Consider the following 21,209-nt stretch of genomic DNA (forward strand, 5'->3'; position numbering starts at 1 on the left):
AGGAGGCAATTCAGACCCACGAGTCTGTTTCACAGGAACAGCAGGAGGCCATTCAACCCCTCAAACCTGCCACACATGAACAGGAGGAGGACATTCAGTCCCTCAAGCCTGCTACACTGGAACAGGAGGAGGCAATTCAGACACACGAGTCTGTTATACGGGAACAGGAGGAGGCCATTCAGCCCCTCAAGCCTGTTATACATGAACAGGAGGAGGCCATTCAGCCCCTCGAGCCTGTTATACATGCACAGGAGGATGCCATTCAGCCCCTCGAGCCTGTTACACAGTAACAGGAGGAGGCCGTTCAGCCCCTCAAGCCTGTTACATAGGAACAAGAGGAGGCAATTCAGACACACGAGCCTGTTATACAGGAACAGGGGGAGGCTATTCAGCCTGTCGAGCATGTTATACAGGAAAAGGAGGAAGCCATTCAGCCCCTCAAGCCTGTTAGACAGGAACAGGAGGAGGCCATTCAGCCCCTCGAGCCGGTTACACAGGAATAGGAGGAGGCCATTCCGCCCTTCAAGCCCGTTATACATGAACAGGAGGAGGCCATTCAGCCCCTCGAGCCTGTTATACATGCACAGGAGGATGCCATTCAGCCCCTTGAGCCTGTTACACAGGAACAGGAGCAGGCCATTCAGCCCCTTTAGTCTGTTATACAGGAACAGGAGGAGGCCATTCAGCCCTTCGAGTCTGTTATAAAGGAACAGGAGGAGGCCAATCATCTCCTCGGGTATGTTACACATAAACAGGAAGAGGCCATTCAGCCCATCGAACATATCATACAGGAACAGGAGGAGGCCATTCAGCCCCTCGAGCCTGTTATGCAGGAACAGGAGGAGGCTATTCAGCCTTTTATGCAGGAAAAGGAGGAAGCCAATCAGCCCCTCAAGCCTGTTACACAGGAACATCATGGGCAAGGAAACCTCCTGCTGATTACCACCTACCACCCTCCCTCAGCTGATGAATCAGTGCTCCTCCATGTTGAACACCACTTGGAAGAAGCACTGAATGCAGCTAGGGCACAGAATGTACTCTGGGTGGGGACCTCAATGCCCATCACCAAGAGTGGCTCGGTAGCAGCACTACTGACCAATTTGTTCGAGTCCTGAAGGACATAGCTGCCAGTCTGGGCCTGCGGCAGGTGGTAAGGGAACCAACACGAGGGAAAAACCTATTTGACCTCCCCCTGACCAATCTACCTGTCACAGATGCAAAACAGTTCAAAAAGTATTCATTGGCTGTAAAGCACTTTGGGATGTCCTGAGGTCGTGAAAGGCCTGCAGAAATGCAAGTCTTTCTTTTACAGCCTTCAAAGACAGTGACTTAGCGGGCAAAGACCAGAAACAGGGATGGTACTATAGATAAACTTCACAGATGGGCTGGCTAGCTCAGTTGGTTACAGCGTGGTGCTAACAACGCCAAAGTTGCGGGTTTGATCCCCGTGCGGGTCATTTATTTTTCGAGGGAAGGTTAGTTTCTTAATTTTGTAATTTGTGAGCAGTTTAAAAGTTTAAAAAGTTTGGAAGGAAAGTCACACGGGACCTACAAAGCTGCAAAATCTTAGTTCTACCGAGAGTTCATGGACCTGAAAGGTTAACCCTGTGTTTTTCTGTCCACAGGTGTTCCATGACATGTGGAGCGTTTCCAACATTTAATGAACAATTTCAGATCCAGCATCTGCTGCATTTCGCTTTATATTTTACCGCAGTGTCCTCGCTTCCATTAACAAAAGTCAAAATTAAATAGTAGCTAACGGAAAATGGGCTTTGCTGTCCCTGTGAGCATTGGCGGTTCAGGGGTAGAATTCTCACCTTCCATGCGGGCGATCTGGGGTTTGATTCCCGGCCAATGTATGTTAACATTTTTAACAATTTATTTCAGAGCAAACACATCACATGAAACATTAATAATAAATTAGCTGTTCCTGTGTAACTGGATCAAGGGAATTAATGGCCTCCACCTGTACTGTGTAACAGGCTTGAGGGGCTGAATGTCCTCCTGTTCCATTGTAACAGGCTCGAAGGGCTGAATGGCCTCCTGTTCCAATGTAACGGGCTCGAGGGACTGAATGGCCTCCTCCTGTTCCTGTTTGACAGGCTCAAGGGGCTGAATGGCCTCCTCCTGTTCCTGTTTGACAGGCTCGAGAGGCTGAATGGCCTCCTCTTGTTCCTGTTCGACAGGCTCGAGGGGCTGAATGGCCTCCTCCTGTTCCGGTTTGACAGGCTCGAGGGGCTGAATGGCCTACTCCAGTTCCGGTTTAACAGGCTCGAGCGGCTGAATGGCCTCCTCCTGTTCCTGTTTGACAGGCTCGAGGGGCTGAATGGACTCCTCCTGTTCCGGTTTGACAGGCTCGAGCGGCTGAATGGCCTCCTCCTGTTCCTGTTTGACAGGCTCAAGGGGCTGAATGGCCTCCTGTTCCAGTGTAACAGGCTTGAGGGGCTGAATGGCCTCCTCCTGGTCCTGTGCAACATGCTCGAGGGGCTGAATGGCCTCCTCCTGTTCCTGTGTAACAGGCTCGAGGGGCTGAATGGCCTCCTCCTGTGTAACAGGCGCGAGGGGCTGAATGGCCTCCTGTTCCAGTGTAACGGGCTCAAGGGGCTGAATGGCCTCCTCCTGTTCTTGTTTGACAGGCTCGAGGGGCTGAATGGCCTCCTCCTGTTCCTGTTTGACGGGCTCGAGGGGCTGAATGGCCTTCTCCTGTTCTTGTTCGACAGGCTCGAGGGGCTGAATGGCCTCCTCCTGTTCCAGTTTGACAGGCTCGAGGGGCTGAATGGCCTCCTCCTGTTCCGGTTTGACAGGCTCAAGGGGCTGAATGGCCTCCTCCTGTTCCTGTTTGACAGGCTCAAGGGGCTGAATGGCCTCCTCCTGTTCCTGTGTAACAGGCTCGAGAGACTGAATGGCCTCCTCCTGTTCCTGTTCGACAGGCTCAAGGGGCTGAATCGTCTCCTCCTGTCCCGGTTTGACAGGCTCGAGGGGCTGAATGGCCTCCTCCTGTTCCTGTGTAACAGGCTCGAGGGACTGAATGCCCTCCTCCTGTTCCTGTTCGACAGGTTCAAGGGGCTGAACGGTCTCCTCCTGTCCCGGTTTGACAGGCACGAGGGACTGAATGGCCTCCTCCTGTTCCGGTTTGACAGGCTCAAGAGGCTGAATGGACTCCTCCTGTTCTGGTTTGACAGGCTCGAGGGGCTGAATGGGCTCCGCCAGTTCTGGTTTGACAGGCTCGAGGGGCTGAATGGCCTCCTCCTGTTCCTATTGAACCATGTTTCAGGAACTGATGTGGCTGATGTTCCGATTGTGCCCTCTGCTGTCCCGGCGCAGAAAGAAACACAGTACCAGTGTATATAAGCCCAAGTCCTTGTACTTTCTTTCTTTCTTTGAATCTTTCTTTCATTTCTTGCTTTTCTGTGCCATATGCTCCTTAATCTATTGTTGCTTAGTGATAGATGTGTTCATATTTGCCGGTTTCAACGTGTTCATTGCTTCTGCTGATTTGAATTGTGTCGAAAAAGTGAACTGAATTTCTCCACCTGTATGAAGCATCCTTGGGTTCGAAGCTGTTTTGGTTTCAATCAAACAAACGCACAGATTTCTCGAACTCGCTGAGCCTTTCCTGGCCAGTATTTGTTTCTTGCTTCCTTGCATTTGGAAAGGCCCAGGCTTCATCCCCGGCCTGTGCTGAGGGAGCTGACCTGAGCCTGGGCAGCGTTTACAATTGGTGTCTGTGGCCCTGTGTCAGGGAGACGGCGAATGAGCCTGGCTTCTTGTCCACTCGCCCTGCTGGCTGTGGGCAATGGCTGAGCAGAGGACCAGTTGTGATGGGTGTCAGCAGGAGGGGAGAGGTGGAGAAGGGAAGTTGTAAAGATAAAGAAAGGGGCTCCCAGCTGTGACAGCTGCTGCTGCCCACAGTAGGCAGTTTGGACAGTGGGTTACCACAGCCCATGACACACACGAGCCAATCCAGCCTCCTCGTGGACTGCCTTCACTTACACTTCTCCTTTTTAAGATGAAACTGTCATTTCATTCATGTGACGTCTAAACCACATCCCCTCTGATTGTCATTTCAAAACCATTGCACTTACAGTCTCAGCTCATCATCGGCAAACCCCAGCTGCAAGTAGGTGAGATTTACAATCTCTTAATGATCAATGATCTTTCACAGGAACGTGTCAAATCAGTGCTCTGTTGTTAAAGTCAACACAGGATGTCAAGGTCTTAGAGAGGGTGCAGAGGAGATTTACCAGAATGGTACCAGGGATGAGGGAATTCAATTATGTGGAGAGACTGGAGAAGCTGGGATTGTTCTCCTTAGAGCAGAGAGGGTTAAGAGGAGATTTGATAGAGATTTTCAAACTTATGAATAGTTTTGATAGCGTAAATAAGAAGAAAGTGTTTCCACTGGCAGAAGGTTCGGTAACCAGAGCACACAGATTTATGGTGATTGGCAAAAGAATCGGAGGTGACATGAGGAAACATTTTTTTTAAGCAGCAAGTTGTTGTGATCTGGAATGCGCTGCCTGAAAGGGCGGTGGAAGCAGATTCAATAGTGACTTTCAAAAGGCAGTTGAATAAATACTTGAAGGAAAAACATTACAGGGCTATGGGGAAAGGGCAGGTGAATGAAATTAATTGCAGAGCTCTTTCAAAGTGCTGGCGCAGGGCTATGGGGAGAGAGTGGGGCACTGTGATTTTTTGGGATTGCTACATGTCTATGGGGTGTGAGTGGGGCAGTGGGATTAGTTTGTGATTGATACAGGGCTATGGGGTGTGAGCGGGGCAGTGGGATTAGTTTGGGATTGATTCAGTGCTATGGGGTGAGAGCGGACCAGTGGGATTAGTTTGTGATTGATACAGGTCTATGGGGTGTGAGCGGGGCAGTGGGATTTGTTTGGGATTGATTCAGGGCTATGGGGTGAGAGCGGGGCAGTGGGATTGGTTTTTGATTGATACAGGTCTATAGGGAGATATCGGATCAGTGGGATTAGTTTGGGATTGTTACAGGTCTTTGGGGAGAGAGCGGGGCAGTGGGATTAGTTTGGGATTGATACAGGCCTGTGGGGTGTGAGCGGGGCAGTGGGATTAGTTTGGGGATTGATACAGGGCTATGGGGAGATAGCGGGTCAGTGGGATTAGTTTGGGATTGTTACAGGGCTTTGGGGAGAGAGCGGGGCAGTGGGATTAGTTTGCGATTGATACAGGTCTATGGGGAGATAGTGGGTCAGTGGGTTTAGTTTAGTATTGCTGTGGCAAAGACCCAGAATTAACACAGTGGGCCGAATGGTCCCCACTGCTCTGTAAATATCTATTGTTGTAGACTCCTCGGCAGCTTTTAACACAGCATTTGGTGTACATTTCCTCTCCATATTCTTCTCTAAATGTTCACTGACGGTTCCTTGACAGCTACCCAGGCTCCCTGTTTTTCGTGTTAGCAGCAAATGTCGATACTTCTGCCCCCTGTACCCAAGTCCAGATTGTTGAAATAGCAAGAAGGGCAACGGTCGCAGCAGTGATGCAGGGGGGCCAACTCTTTACATCGTCCAGTCAAAAAAACACCCAATAACTACCGCACTCTGCTTCTGTCTTTTAACCAGCTTCCTCGTTTCTAGAACAGTTTCTAGTTGAGTATTAATTTTATCCCATATAAGGACATAGAAATATAGAAACATAGAAGATAGGAGCAGGAGTAGGCCATTCGGCCCCTCGAGCCTGCTCCGCCATTCAATGCGATCATGGATGATCATCCAAATTCAGTACCCGGCCCCTGCTTTCTCCCCATACTCCTTGGTCCCTTTAGCCTGAAGAAATATATCCAACTTCTTCCTGAATATATTTAATGAACTGGCCTCTACTGCCTTCTGTGGGAGAGAATTCCACAGGTTCACCACTCTCTGGGTGAAGAAATTCCTCCTCATCTCAGCCCTAAATGGCTTACCCCTTATCCTTAGACAGTTACCCCTGGTTCTGGACTCCCCGGCCATCGAGAACATCCTTCCTGTATCTAGTCTGTCTAGTCCTTTTTGGAATGTTATAAGTTTCAATGAGATCCCCTCTCATTCTTCTAAACTCCAGCGAGTGTAAGCCCAATCGACCCAATCTCTCCTCATACGTCATTCCTGCCATCCCAGGTATCAGCCTGGTGAATCTTCGCTGAACTCCTTCCATGGCAAGAACATCCTTCCTCAGATAAGGCGACCAAAACTGCACACAGTACTCACGATGTGGTCTCACCAAGGCCCTGTACAACTGCAGCAAGACATCCTTGTTCCTGTACTCAAACCCTCTCGCTAAGAAGGCCAACATACCATTTGCCTTCTTAACTGCCTGCTGCACCTGCATGCTTACCTTCAGCGACTGCTGTACAAGGACACCCAGGTCTCGTTGCACTTCCCCTTCTCCCAATCTATTGCTATTCAGATAATAATCTGCCTTCCTGTTTTTGACACCAAAGTGGATAACCTCGCATTTATCCACGTTATATTGCATCTGCCATGCTTTTGCCCAATCACCCAACCTGCCCAAATCATACTGGAGTTTCTCGGCATCCTCCTCACAGCACACACGCCCACCCAGCTTTGTGTCATCTGCAAACTTGGAGATATTACATCTAGTTCCCTTGTCGAGATCATTATTATATATTGTGATAGCTTGGGTCCAAGGACCAATCCCTGCGGTGCCCCACTAGTTACTGCCTGCCGCTCGGAAAAAGACCCATTTATTCCAACTCTTTGTCAACTGTCTGCAAACCAGTTCTCTATCCAAGTCAATACCTTGCCCCCAATCCCATGTGCCTTAAATTTACACGCTAATCTCTTATGCAGGACCTTATCGAAAGCCTTTTGAAATCCAAATACACCACATCCACTGGTTCTCCATTGTCTATTTTACCAGTTACATCCTCAAAAAATTGCAGTAGATTAGTCAAGCACGATTTACCTTTTGTAAATCCATGTTGACTTTGTCTGATCCTGCCACTGTTTTCCAAGTGCTCTGCTATTGCATCTTTTATAATGGACTCTAGCATTTTCCCCACTTCCGATGTCAGATTTGCTGGTCTGTAATTCCCATTTTTCTCTCTACCACCTGTTTTGAATAGTGGGGTAACATTAGCTACCCTCCAATTTTTTGGGTACTGTTCCAGATTCCATCGAATGTAGGAAGATGATCAGCAATGCATCTACTATTTCTAGGGCCACTTCCTTAAGTTCCCTAGGATGTAGATTATCAGCCCCTGGGGATTTATCGGCCTTCAATCCCGTCAATTTCCATAACACCATTTCCCTACAAATACTGATTTCTTTCAGTTCCTCCCTTTCATCAGACCCTATAAGATCATAAGAACATAAGAAATAGGAGCAGGAGTAGGCCAATCGGCCCCTCGAGCCTGCTCCGCCATTCAATAAGATCATGGCTGATCTGATCCTAGCCGCCAATCCACTCTCACAGAACCATCTCCTGAATCTAACAGAATTAGACACACGAAGTAGGAGCAGGATCAGGCTACACAGCCCCTGGGCTCGCTCCGCTACCCATAGGGCCATGTCCGATCCGAACCTAGACTCATTTCCAAATTCCTGCCCGCTCCCCGTAACCCTTAATTCCCTTTACTTCTAGGAAACTGTCTATTTCTGTTTTAAATTTATGTAATGATGTAGCTTCTACAGCTTTTTGGGGCAGCATATTCCAAGGACCTACCACCCTCTGAGTGAAGTAGTTCCTCCTCATCTCAGTTTTGAAAGAGCAGCCCCTTATTCTAAGACTATGCCACCTAGTTCTAGTTTCACCCATCATCGGGAACATCCTCCCCGCATCCACCCGATCAAACACCTTCACAATCTTATATGTTTCAATAAGATCGCCTCTCATTCTTCTGAACTTCAATGAGTAGTGTCCCAATCTACTCATCCTCTCCTCATATATCCATCCCCTCATCCCCGGGATTAACCGAGTGAACCTTCTTTGTACTGACTCGAGAGCAAGTATGTCTTTTCTTAAGTATGGACACCAAAACTGTATGCAGTATTCCAGGTGCGGTCTCACCAATGCCTTGTACAACTGAAGCAATACATCCCTATTTTCATATTCTATCACCCTAGCAATGAAAGCCAACATTCCATTGACCTTCTTAATCACTTGCTGCACCTGCATACTAACCTTTTGAGTTTCTTGCACCAGGGCCCCCAGGTCCCTTTGTACTTCAGTACTTTCCAGTTTCTTGCCATTAAGATAATAACTTGCTCTACGATTTTTCCTGCCAAAGTGCATAACCTCACACTTTCCAGTATTGTATCCCATCTGCCAAATCTCTGCCCACTTACTTAACCTGTCTATGTCCCCTTGCAGGTTTTTTATGTCCTCCTCACTCACTACTTTCCCTCCCATCATAGTATCATCTGCAAACTTTGATATGTTACACTCGGTCCCCTCCTCCAAATCGATAATATTGATTGTAAAGAGTTGGGGACCCAGCACTGACCCCTGCGGAACACCACTAGTTACTGATTGCCAGTCTGAGAATGAACCATTTATCCCAACTCTCTGCCTTCTGTTAGATAGCCAACCCTCCAACCATGCCACAATATTACCCCCAATCCCGTGATTTTTTATCTTAAGCAATAATCTTTTGTGTGGCACCTTGCAAAATGCCTTTTGGAAGTCTAAATACACTACGTCCACTGGTTCCCCTTTATCCACCCTATATGTTACTTCCTCAAAGAACTCCAGCAAATTTGTCAAACATGACTTCCCCTTCATAAAACCATGCTGACTTTGTCCTATTAAATTATGATTATCCAAATGTCCTGTTACTGTCTCCTTAATAATGGACTCCAAAATTTTACCAACCACAAACTTTAGGCTAACCGGTCTATAGTTTCCAGCCTTCTGTCTACTGCTCTTTTTAAATAAGGGTGTTACATTAGCAGTTTTCCAGTCTGCCGGGACCTTTGCTGAGTCCAGGGAGTTTTGGAAAATTATTACCAATGCATCCACAATCCCTACCGCCACTTCCCTCAAGACCCTAGGGTGTAAGCCATCAGGTCCAGGTGATTTATCCGCCTTGAGTCCCATTATTTTACCGAGTACCACTTCCTCAGTGATTTTGATCGTGTTTAGCTCCTCCCCACCTATAGCCCCCGGTTTGTCCAGTGTTGGGATATTCTTAGTGTCCTCTACTGTAAAGACTGCTACAAAATATTCATTCAGTGTTTTTGCCATCTACATATTTCCCACCATTAATTTCCCGGTCTCATCCTCTAAGGGACCAACATTTACTTTAGCCACCCTTTTTATTTTTATATAACTATAAAAACTCTTACTATCAGTTTTTATATTTTTTGCTAATTAAATTTCATAATCTATCTTCCCTTTCTTAATCAATCTTTTTGTTATTTTTTTCTGTCTTTTAAAGTTTTCCCAATCCTCTAACCTCCCACTAGAGTTGGCTACCTTATATGCCCTTTTTTTTTAGTTGAATACTATTCTTAATTTCTTTACTTAGCTACGGATGGCTGTCTTTTCTTTTACGCCCTTTTCTTCTCAGTGGAATATATCTTTTTTGGAAGTTGTAAAATAACTCCTTAAATGTACACCACTGATCATGTATCGTCTTAGCCTTTAATCTATTTTCCCAATCCACTCTAATCAATACCGCTCTCATACGTTCATTGTCTCCTTTATTCAAGCTTAGCACGCTTGTTTGAGATCCAACCTTCTCACCCTCTAATTGAATATGGAATTCAACCATGTTATGGTCACTCATTCCAAGGGGATCCTTTACTAGGACATTTTTAATTAATCCTGTCTCGTTACAGGGGACCAGATCTAAGGTTGCCTGCCCCCTGGTCGGTTCAGTTACATACTGCTCAAGAAACCCATCCCTAATACACTCAATGAACTCATCCACAAGGCAGCCCTGCCCAATTTGATTTGTCCAATTAATATGATAGTTAAAATCCCCCATAATTATAGATGTTCCCTTATTACAAGCCTCAACTATTTCCTGATTGATACTCCGTCCAACAAAGTTGCAACTGTTCGGAGGCCTATAGACTACGCCCACTAGTATTTTTTCCCCTTATTATTCCTTACCTCCACCCAAACTGTTTCATTATCCTGATCTTTTGACCCAATATCATTTCTCTGTATTACAGTGGTTCCTTCCTTTATTAACATAGCCACCCCACCTCCCCTTCCTTCCTGCCTGTCCTTCCTGAACGTTAAATAACCTGGTATGTTTAATTCCCAGGCATTGTCACCCTGCAGCCATGTTTCTGTAATGGCCACAAGATCATACCCATATGGAGTTATTTGTGCCATTAACTCGTCTATTTTGTTACGAATGCTACGTGCATTCAGATAGAGAATTTTCAATTTTTTTTTTTAATTCATTGATGGGATGTGGGCGTCGCTGGCTAGGCCTGCATTTAGTTCCCATCCCTAATTGCCCTTGAGAAGATGGTGGTGAGCCGCCTTCTTGAACCGCTGCAGTCTATATGGTGTAGGTACACCCACAATGCTGTTAGGAAGGGATTTCCAGGATTATGGCCCAGCGACAGTGAAGGAGCGGCGATACAGGTCCAAGTCAGGATGGTGTGTGGCTTGGAGGGGAACTTGTAGGTGGTGATGTTCCCATGCGTCTGCTACCCTTGTCCTTCTAAGTGGTAGAGGTCGCGGGTTTGGAAGGTGCTGTTGAAGGAGCTTTGGCGAGTTGCTGCAGTGCATCTTGTAGATGGTACACACTGCAGCCACAGTGCACCGGTGGTGGAGGGAGTGAATGTTGAAAATGGTGGATGGAGTTCCAATCAAGCGGGCTGCTTTATCCTGAATGGTGTCGAGCTTCTTGAGTGTTGTTGGAGCTGCACTTATCCAGGCAAGTGGAGAGTATTCCATCACACTCCTGACTTGTGCCTTGTAGATGGTGGAAAGGCTTTGGGGAGTCAGGAGGTGAGACACTCGCCACAGAATTCCCAGCCTCTGGCCTGCTCTTGTAGCCACAGTATTTTTATGGCTGGTCCAGTTCAGTTACTGATCAATGGTAACCCCCAGGATGCTGATAGTGGGGGATTCAGCGATGGTAATGCCATTCAATGTCATGGGGAGATGGTTAGAGTCTCGCTTGTTGGAGATGGTCATTGCCTGGCACTTGTTTGCTGCGAATGTTGCTTGCCACTTGTCAGCCCAAGTCTGAATGTTGTCCAGGTCTTGCTGCATAGGGAAACGGACTGCGTCAGTATCTGACAATTCTCGAATGGTGCTGAACAGTGTGCAATCATCAGCGAACATCGCCACTTCTGACCTTATGATGGAGGGAAGGTCATTGATGAAACAGCTGAAGATGGTTGGGCCTAGGACACTGCCCTGAGGAACTCCTGCAGTGATGTCGTGTGATTGAGATGAATGACCTCCAACAACCACCTTCCTTTGTGCTAGGTATGATTCCAACCAATGGAGAGTTTTCCCCTTGATTCCCATTGACTTCAGTTTTGCTAGGGCTCCTTGATGCCACACTCGATCAAATGCTGCCTTGATGTCAAGGGCAGTCACTCTCACCTCACCTCTTGAGTTCAGCTCTTTTGTCCATGTTTGGACCAAGGCTGTAATGAGGTCAGGAGCTGAGTGGCCCTGGCGGAACCCAAACTGGGCGTCAGTTAGCAGGTTATTGCTGAGTAAGTGCCGCTTGATAGCACTGTCGAAGACACCTTCCATCACTTTGCAGATGATTGAGAGTAGACTGATGGGACGGTAATTGGCCGGGTCGGATTTGTCCTGCTTTTTGTAGACAGGACATACTTCGGCAATTTTCCACATTGCCAGGTAGATGCCAGTGTTGTAGCTGTACTGGAACAGCTTGGCTAGGGGCGCAGCTGGTTCTGGAGCAAAAGTCTTCAGTACTATTGCCGGAATGTTGTCAGGGCCCGTAGCCTTTGCAGTGTCCAGTGTCTTCAGCCGTTTCTTGACATCACGTGGAGTGAATTGAATGGGCTGAAAACTGGCATCTGTGAAGCTGGGGACCTAAGGAGGAGGCCGAGATGGATCATCCACGCGGCACTTCTGGCTGAAGAGGTTGCAAATGCTTCAGCCTTGCCTTTTGCACTCAGGTGCTGGGCTCCACCATCATTGAGGATGGGGATATTTTTGGAGCCTCCTCCTCCTGTTAACTGTTTAAGTGTCCACCACCACTCACGACCGGATGTGGCAGGACTGCAGAACTTTGATTTGATCCGATGGTTGTGAGATCGCTTAGCTCTGTCTATCGCATGTTGCTTCTGTTGTTTGGTATGCAAGTAGTCCAGTGTTGTAGCCTCACCAGGTTGACACCTCGTTTGTCGGTATGCCTGGTGCTCTCCTGCACTCTTCGTTAAACCAGGGTTGATCTCCCAGCTTGATGGTAATGGTAGAGTGAGGGATATGCCGGGCCCTGAGGTTGCAGATTGTGGTTGAATACAATTCTGCTGCTGTTGATGGCCCACAGCGCCTCATGGATGCCCAGTTTTGAGTTGCCAGATCTGTTCGAAATCTGTCCCATTTAGCACGGTGGTAGTGCCACACAACACGGTGGAGGGTATCCTTAGCATGAAGACGGGACTTCTTCTCCACAAGGACTGTTCGGTGGTCACTTCCACCAATGCTGTCATGGACAGATGCATCTGCAACAGGTACATTGGTGAGGACGAGATCAAGTAGGTTTTTCCCTCACCACCTGTCGCAGACGCAGTCTGGCAGCTATGTCCTTTAGGACTCGGCCAGTTGTGGTGCTACCGAGCCACTCTTAATGGTGGACATTGAATTCCCCCACCCAGAGGATATATTGTGCCCTCGCTACTCTCAGTGCTTCTTCCAATTGGTGTTCAACATGAAGGAGTACTGATTCATCAGCTGAGGGAGGGCGGTAAGTGGTAATTAGCAGGAGGTTTCCTTGCCCATGTTTGACTTGATGCCATGAGACCTCATGGGGTCCTGAGTCAATGTTGAGGACTCTCAGGGCTACTCCCTCCCGACTGTACACCATGGTGCCACCACCTCTGGTGGGTCTGTCCTGCCGGTGGGACAGGACATACCCAGGGATGGTGATGTTGATATCTGGGACATTGGTTGTAAGGTATGATTCGGTAAGTATGACTATATCAGGCTGTTGCTTGACTAGTCTGTGGGACAGCTTTCCCAATTTTGTCACAAGCCCGCAGATGTTGGTAAGAAGGATTTTGCAGGGTCGACAGGGCTGGGTTTGCTATTGTCGTTGTCGTTTCCGGTGCTGAGGTTGATCCGTCCGGTCTTATTCTTATTTGTAGCATTTGTTAACAACTGAGTGGTTTGCTAGGCCATTTCAGAGGGGAATTAAGAGTCAACCACATTGCTGTGGGTCTGGAGACAAATGTAGGCCAGACCAGGTAAGGGAAGGACGGCAGATTTCCTTCCCAAAAGGACATTAGTGAACCAGATGCGTTTTTACAACAATCGACAATGGCATCATGGTTGCCATTACTGAGACTAACATTTAATTCCAGAATTCAATTGAATTGAATTTAAATTCCACCAGCTTTGCGTGGTGGGATTTGAACCCATATTCTCAAAGCATTTTTGACCTAGTTTTTGGCTTACATAGTCTAGTGACATAACCACTAAACCACCGCCTCACCATGTGACAGTTAGCTCCTGCTTTTGCCCTTTTTATTACTTTACCTTTTACTCCATACCTTCTGCCCCTTCCTGACACGCTCTGGTTTTTAATTTCCCCACTGCTACCTAAGTCTATGACCTTCTCTGTTGTCGTTTTTATTATTTGCTCTCTAGAAACCTCCCCCCCACTAGTTACTTTAAAGCCCTCTCTACAACCCTAGTTATGTGGTCCGCCAGGACTCTAGTCCCAGCACTGGCAAAGTGAAGCACGTCCCAACGGAACAGCTCCCTCCTGCCCCAGTACTGGTGCCAGTGTCCCAGGAAGCAAAACACATTTCTCCCACACCATTCCTTGTGCCACACATTTAACTCTCTAATTTTATTTGTCCTAGCCAAATTCGCTCGTGGCTCAAGTAATAATCCAGAGATTATTACCCTTGAGGTTCTGGTTTTAATTTGACCCCTAGCTGCTCATACTCCTTTAACAGAACCGGCTTCCTAGTCCTATCTACGTCGTTTGTACCAACATGGACCACGACAACTGGATCCACCCCCTCCCACTGCAAGTTTCTTTCCAGCCCAGAGGGGATGTCCTTAACCCCGGCACCGGGTAGGCAACACAGCCTTCGGGTCTCTCGCTCTCGGCTGCAGAGAACTCTATCTATCCCCCTAATTATACTATCCCCTACCACTACAACATTTCTATTTACTCCCCCCTCTTGAATGGCCCCCCGTTCCACGGTGCTGTAGCCAGGTTGCTCATCCTCCCTGCAGTCCCTGCTCCTGTCCCCACAGGGCGTAAGAACCTCGAACCTGTTGGACAAGAGCAAGGGCTGCGGCTCCTCCAGCTCTACCTCCTGGATCCCCGTACCTGCCTCACTCGTAGTCACACCGTCCTGTCCGTGACCATGGGCTACATCTGAATTAATTAACTTCATAGGTGTGACCACCTCCTGATACACAGAGTCCAGGTACTTCTCCCCCTCCCTGATGTGTCGCTGTGTCTGAAGCTCAGACGCCAGCTTATCAACACAGAGCTGGAGTTCCTGTAGCAGCAGACAATTGTCACAGTCGTAATCACCGTGAGCCTCAATGGGGTTCACCAGCTCCCACATCTCGCAACAGTAACACATCACCTGCTCCATTCTATGTAATTAATTTAATTTTTTATTGCTAGTTATGGGCACCCTCTGCCCGATTATAGATGCTAGAATCCCCTTTAATTAATTGGATTTAAATTAAATCAATCCCTCTAGTTACACCAGTTAAATGGTTTACCAACAGTCACGCTGCACCAGAAAGGCCTTATTAACTGCAACCCACAGAGTTAAAGTCTGAAAAGAGCACCTAACACCCCACTTACCCTAACTCACACTTACCCAAACTCACAGCACGCTTTGATGACTCGCACTCAGTGCTTGCTCGCACTAGGACTGGTCTTTATATAATGTTTGTTTGTTTACAGCCAAATGAGTCACCCCTACTGAATGGTTAGAAAACTGATTTCCACTGCCTGCTGTGCCAATTTACTCCTTATGCAGTGTAACCTTTTTTCACTCTTCTTAAACCAACAGAATCCGAAATATTTAACTTTTAAATTTCCCCTTTACTTAAACTGCTTAAACAATCTTATCGAGAATGATTTAAAGAGAGATAACAATTTAAGAACTCTCACACTTACCCAAACTCACAGCACGCTTTGATGACTCGCACTCAGTGCTTGCTCGCACTAGCTGTCCTGTCCTGCTGCATTCAGGGATCTATGTACATGTACACGAAGGTTCGTTTGATCCTTTGTCCTTCCTAGGGTCCTACCATTCATTGTGCATTCCCTTGCGTTGTTAGTCCACCCAAAATGCAAGACCTCATATTTTTAACGGTTAATTTTATTTTGCCACTGTTCTGCCCATCTGACCAACCCGCTAAAGCATCGTTTAGCCTGAGGCTTCCCACCTCGCTATTTAGCACTCCACCAATTTTTGTGTCATCTGCGAACTAACTGAACATAGCTCCTACATTCATATCTAAATCATTAATGTACACTACAAGCAGCAACGTAACCAGCACCAATCCCTGCAGTACATCACTGGACAAAGGCTTCCAGTCACAAAAACAACAGGATGTGTTGTCAGTCCCAGATCATTCTGTGTCTGTTTAAAAGGAATGTGCTGTCAGTGCTGGATCATTCTGTGTCTGTGTCTATTAAAAGGGATGTGCTGTTAGTCCAGGATCATTCTGCGTTTGTTTGAAAGGGGTGTGCTGTCAGTTCCGGATCATTCTGTGCCTGTTTAAAGGGGATGTGCTGTCAGTCCCGGATCATTCTGTGTCTCTTTACAGTGGTGTGCTGTCAGTCCCGGATCATTCTGTGTCTGTGTCTATTAAAAAGGGATGTGCTGTTAGTCCTGGATCAAGCTGTGTCTGTTTGAAGGTGCTGTGCTGCCAGTCCCGGCTCGTTCTGTGTCTGTTTAAAAGGGATGTGCTGTCAGTCCTGGATCATTCTGTGTCTGTTTGAAAGGGAAGTGCTGTGAGTACCGGATCATTCTGTGGCTGCTTAAAGCGGGTGTTACATAATATTCTAGAGTCTGCACCACAGAAACAGAACATTTTCCCTAACTGGACTCCACACGTGGCTCCTTCGACTCTACTTCACCTCACCAAAAAGAAAGCTAGCATCAGGAATTGTAACCATGAAACTGTCCGATTGTTGTACAAACTCTTCTGGTTCAATAATGTCCATTAGGGAAGGAAATCTGTTGTCCCTACCTGGCCTGGCCTATATCTGACTTCAGCCCCATAGCAAAATAGTTGACTATTAGCTGCCCTCCGAAATAGCCTAGCAAGACACTCAGTTGTAACAAACCGCTACGAAATAAAATAATAAAAATGAAACTGGACGGACCACCCGGCCTGATCGATATCAGCCTCCTCCTGACGTCGCCACCATCCCGCAAGCCAGTCTTCAGCCAAATCGATTCAGTCCATGTGATATCAAGAAACAGCTGAGCGCACTGGATACAGCAAAAGCTATTGTCCCTGACAACACCCCGGCTACCATGCTGAAGACTTGCGCTCCAGAACTAGCCATGCATCTAACCCACCTGTTCAATACACCTACATTGCTGGCATCTATCCAAAAATGTGGAAAACAGCAAGATATGTCCTGTCCACAAAAAGCAGGACCAATCCAATCTGGCCAATTACCGCCGCATCAGTCTACTCTCCATCATCAGCAATGTGATGGTAGGTGTCATCGACAGTGCTGTAAGGCTGCACTTACTCACCAGTAACTGCTCACTGATGCCCAGTTAGGGTTCTGCCAAGACCACTCGGCTCCCAACTTCATTACAGCCTTGGTCCAAACATGGACAAAAGAGCTGAAATCCAGAGGAGAAGTGAAAGTGATTGCCCTTGAAATCCAGGCAGTATTTGACCGAGTGTGGCATCAAGGAGCCCCAGTAAAACTGAATTCATTGGGAATCGTGGGGAAAACTCCCCAATGATTGGAGTCATACCAAGCACAAAGGAAGATGGTTGTGGTGATTGAAGGGCAATCATCACAGCCCCAGGACATCACTGCAGGTGTTCCTCAGGGCAGTGTACTAGGCCCAACGATATTCAGCTGCTTCATCAATGGTCTTCACTCCAACATAAGGTCAGAACTGGGGATGTTCGCTGATGACTGTACAGTGTTCAGTGCCATTCACAACTCCTCAGATGATGAAGCAGTCCATGCCCACATAAAACAAGACCCGGACGATGTTCAGGCTTGGGCTGATACGTTGCAGGTAACATTCACGCCACAGTGTCGGGAGAAGCCGGTGAGTATTTAAACTCACTTTTGCAGGTTTTTTACAGAGGCCCAGTGTCGGGAGAAGCCGGTGAGTATTTAAACTCACGTTCATGGGCTTTTTTCAGAGGCTGACCAATCTCACAGTCCAGCAATGGTGTTCTAGAGCCACGTCACGATTGAAAAAGTGACGTGGGAAAGAGGAAGCAGCTGATTGGGTGCATACAGCCAGGTGACTATTTATACTACTCTATAGTTTGATAGTTAAGGTTAATAGTTTATAAAGTTTGAAGTTTTAATTTTTGTCATTATAGTTTGTAAGGTCTCTGTTGTGTAGCGGGAGTGCTTGTAAACAAGGGCCCTTAAGTATATCATTTAATTGTAGTGTAATTGGTGGTATTGATTTGATTTTATTTTAATTAATTAAAAGGCAAGTCATGACAGCACAGTTCGGCCCCGTTGCATGATCCTCCTGCACTATGTGGGAAACAGGGACAATTCCTGTGTCCCTGACGACCATGTGTGCGTGAAGTGTATCCAGCTGCAGTTACTGGCAGTCTGCATTGCGGCGCTGGAGCTGCGAATGAATACATATTGGAGTATTAGCGATGCTGAGGACATCGTGGATAGCACGTTTAATGAGTTGGTCACACCGCACGTAAAGGCTGCACAGGCAGGAAGGGAATGGGTGACCACCAGGCAGAGTAGAAGGTGCAGGCAAGTAGTGCAGGGGTCCCTGTGGCCATCCCCCTCTCTAACAGATTCACAACTTTGGATATGGTTGACGGAGTTGGATAATCGGGGGAAGGCAGCAGCAGCCAACTTCCTGGCACCATGGGTGGTTCTGCTGCGCAGGACTGGAGGAAAAAGAGCGGGAGAGTTCTAGTGATAGGGGATTCTATTGTAAGGAGAATAGATAGGCGCTTCTCCAACTCCCCCTAGAGAGGACAGTGGACATGGTGAACCTGCGCATTAAGTCGATTGATGATCATAGGATCATAGCTTCCTCCAGCACAGAATGAGGCCATTCGGCCCAACTTGCCTGTGCTGGCTCTTTGAAAAGCACGTCACTAACTATGAGCCCGTGTGTAAAATGTAAGTGTGTAAGAGACCTCAGGGGGATATAGACATTTTGACCAAGTAATTCATCTCGGGCGGTGGAGGAAACCATCGCTGTCGGATCAGCCACCCTTTGTGCGCAGCGCCTGATATTCAGTTCATTTGTAAGGATGAAAGCATGGCTTTGTCAAGGGTAACTCATGTCTGACCAATCTGACTGAATTTTTCGAGGGGGTGACTAGGTGTGTGGATGAGGGAAATGCTGTGGATGTGGTATACATGGACTTCAGTAAGGCTTTTGACAAAGTCCCGCAAAGGAGACTGGTCAAGAAGGTAAGAGCCCATGGGATCCAGGGTGCCTTGGCACATTGGATCCTAAACTGGCTGAGTGGCAGGAGGCAGAGGGTGATGGTCGAAGGTTGCTTTTGTGACTGGAAGCCTGTGTCCAGTGGGGTACCTCAGGGATCGGTGCTGGGTCCCTTGCTGTTTGTGATCTACATAAATGATATGGATGAGAATGTAAAAGGTATGATCAGTAAGTTCGCAGATGACACGAAAATTGGTGGGGTGGTAAATTGAGAGGAGGAAATCCTCAGGCTACAGGACGATATTAGCGGGTTGGTCAGATGGGCAGAAAAGTGGCAAATGGAATTTAACCCTGAAAAGTGCGAGGTGATGCATTTTGGATGGACAAATAAGGCAAGGGAATACACAATGAGTGGTAGGACCCTAGGAAGTACAGAGGGTCTGAGGGACCTTGCTGTACATGTACATAGATCCCTGAAGGCAGCGGAACAGGTAGATAAGGTGGCTAAAAAGGCATATGGGATACTTGCCTTCATTAGCCGAGGCATAGAATATAAGAGCAGGGAGGCTATGATGAAGCTGTACAAAACGCTGGTAAGGCCACAGCTGGAGTCTTGTGTGCAGTTCTGGTCGCCTCACTATTAGAAGGATGTGATTGCTTTGGAGAGGGTGCAGAGAAGATTCATCAGGATGTTACCTGGGATGGAGCGCCTCAGCTATGAAGATAGACTAAACAGGCTGGGGTTGTTTTCCTTGGAGCAAAGAAGGCTGAGGGGGGACCTGATTGAGGTGTACAAAATGATGAGGGGCATAGATAGGGTAGATAAAAAGGAACTTTTCCCCAAATAGGGATGTCAATAACAAGGGGGCATAGATTCAAGGTAAAGGGCAGCAGGTTTAGAGGGGATTTGAGGAGGAACTGTTTCACCCAGAGGGTGATTGGAGTCTGGAACTCACTGCCTGAAAGGGTGGTAGAGGCCGGAACCCTCATAACATTCAAGAAGCATTTGGTTGAGCACTTGAAATGCCATTGCATACAAGGCTATGGACCAAATGCTGGAAAATGGGATTACATTGGACAGGGATTGATGGGCGGTGCAGACACGATGGGCTGAAGGGCCTCTTTCTGTGCTGTATAACTCTATGACTCTATGACTCCTGTGAATGCACATGATTTGTGCCACTACCTGAGACAAATTTCTTGGCCTTCACGAGGATACATTCATTTTAGTAGATCAGGCAGAGAGAAAAGAGAAAAAATGGATTGCAGCACAAAATGAAAGGAATGGAGCAACTGAAAGACTTGAAGGTTTATATCTGTATATATGTAAATATATATCTGTAAATATATATATGCGTGTATATAAAGAGGGAGAAAGAAAAGTAAGATATAAAGAAAGAAAGAAGGAAAGAGTGAAAGAAAGAGAGCAATAAATTAGGAAGAAAAATAAAGTAAGAGAGAATAAAAGATTGTGAGAACGGAAAAATGAAAGAAAGAGAGACAGAATGTAAGAAAGAAAGAGAGAATGGAAGAATGGAAGTTAGAGAGAGTGGAAGTGAGAAAGAAGGAAAGAAAGAAAGACAGAAGGAAAGAGGGAAAGAATGAAAGAGAGAAAGAAACAGAGAAGGAACGAAAGAGATAAGGAAAGAAGGAAAGAAGGAGAGAAAGAAAGAGAGAAAGGAAGAAAGAAAGGAAGAGAAAAAGAAAGAATGAAAGAAGGAAAAATAGAAAGAAAAAGAGTAAGTTAGAAAGAAGGAAATAAAGAAAGAGAGAAAGCAGGAAAGAAAGAAAGAGAGAAAGAAAGAATGAGAGAAGGAAATATAGAAAGAAAAAGTGAAAGTAAGAATGAAGGAAAGAAAGAGAGAGAGAAAGAAATTGAGAAAGAAACAAAACCTTCCATTCCTCCAGCGCGCTTCACTTCTTCCGAAGCTGCCAGAACTCTTCACAGACAATGAAATGATTTTGAATTGCAGTCATCTTGTTTTTGGAGGGTAATCTGAAAAACAATCCGCCCACAACAAGGTCCCACAAACAGCACTGAGATAAATGACCAGTTAAACTGATGTGTTAATCCGGCCTAATTGTTGACCAAGTTAAGATGACGCAAAGGGTGAGAGTCTTTAGTTATGAACGCAGACTGGAGCAAACTTTGGATGAAATAATTGGAGAAAAGTCTTTCCACATGTTGACGAACTGCAAACGCGAGTCCAGACATTTAATCTGACCGTCAAAAGAGTGAAAACGTGGTGAAACATCCCCCAAACACTCTTATGCAACATTTTATCCAAAACATGATGTTATTTAACACAAACATTAGCCACATATATTCTTGGGTAAATTCCACAACATTCAGAGCTGAACTTAATTTCCTTCAGGATTCCACGTGGTAATTCCCACATTACAACAGTGACTACACTTCAAAAGGTATTTCATTGGCAG

The sequence above is a fragment of the Somniosus microcephalus genome, unplaced genomic scaffold (genome assembly GCF_052327205.1).
Source record: "Somniosus microcephalus isolate GS21.2 unplaced genomic scaffold, FLI_Smic_1.0 unresolved_chr8, whole genome shotgun sequence".
Taxonomy (NCBI): Eukaryota; Metazoa; Chordata; class Chondrichthyes; order Squaliformes; family Somniosidae; genus Somniosus; species Somniosus microcephalus.